This window comes from Eptesicus fuscus, chromosome 11, assembly GCF_027574615.1.
Source record: "Eptesicus fuscus isolate TK198812 chromosome 11, DD_ASM_mEF_20220401, whole genome shotgun sequence".
Classification (NCBI taxonomy): domain Eukaryota; kingdom Metazoa; phylum Chordata; class Mammalia; order Chiroptera; family Vespertilionidae; genus Eptesicus; species Eptesicus fuscus.
Window position 1 is genome coordinate 78,561,962 of NC_072483.1, and position 914 is coordinate 78,562,875.

The 914-nt window shown below is 36.1% G+C and overlaps 1 non-coding gene across 1 annotated transcript; it reads right to left on the reverse strand.

Moving 5' to 3' along the window:
- Positions 1-487: 487 nt before the first annotated feature.
- Positions 488-649, reverse strand: LOC114232879 (U1 spliceosomal RNA). Its single transcript, XR_003618992.1, has one exon. It is a non-coding gene; the product is annotated as a U1 spliceosomal RNA (small nuclear RNA).
- Between the last annotated feature and the right edge of the window lie 265 nt (positions 650-914).

A 914-nucleotide genomic window follows, 5' to 3' on the forward strand; every position in this document is an offset into this window, starting at 1 on the left:
ATCCTCTTAAAAGGAAACATAAAGCAACCTGATTGACAGCCTGTATTTGTCTCCTCTTCATTTGGACAATCCATTGACATAAGCAAGGAGAAGCCTGCTACCAATTGGGAAAAATTGCTCATCCTGGAGAATAAAAGCCTCATGTTTTGGAATAAAGTGAAAATAATGGTGTTAGCTATTCCTTCTTAAAAGGTACAGAAACTGCCAACTGCCCTCTTGAAGTGTGTCTTGCGAGGTAATGAATCAGAGACAATTCTTAGTGATGCATCTATCAAAAAGTCTTCAATACAGCAAACATTCAAGAGATGCTTCTGAGGAAATGATGGAAGGGATGGATGAATTCCTCTATATGAAGTTTCTGCCTGATCAATGATGTTTATTTAAGTGAAGGAAATAAAACTATTCCAGGTGAATATAAGATGAAATAAAGATACTTAGGAATAGGAAAAGAGAAGAGTCAATTAATAATTCTATGAAAGGTTATTTTAAAGAGGTAAAAAATCCCCCCCCCCACTACCACAAATTATGCAGTCGAGTTTCCCACATTTGGGAAAATCGCAGGGGTCAGTACATTCGGAGTGCAATGGATAAGCCTCGCCCCGAAAAAACTACCTTCATTATCACTTTTTCTCCCCTGCCAGGTAAGTATTAAAGAGGTAAATTTAAAGCAAGAAGCAAGGTATATCTGGAAAGCAAATAAATTCAGAGTAAAAGAAGGTGAAGCAACCCTTCAAAAAAAGAAAGCTATTTTTGTGTTTGAGCATAGATGCATGAAAATGGAATATAAAAGGTAGAAGTGATTATTGTGGTTAATTCTGAGTTATGTTAGCTTAATATAACAAGGAGCACTGTCTTAAATGAGGATATGGACAAAAAAGGACTACTCTTTAAGGGAAAAGGGTGTAGATTTGTAT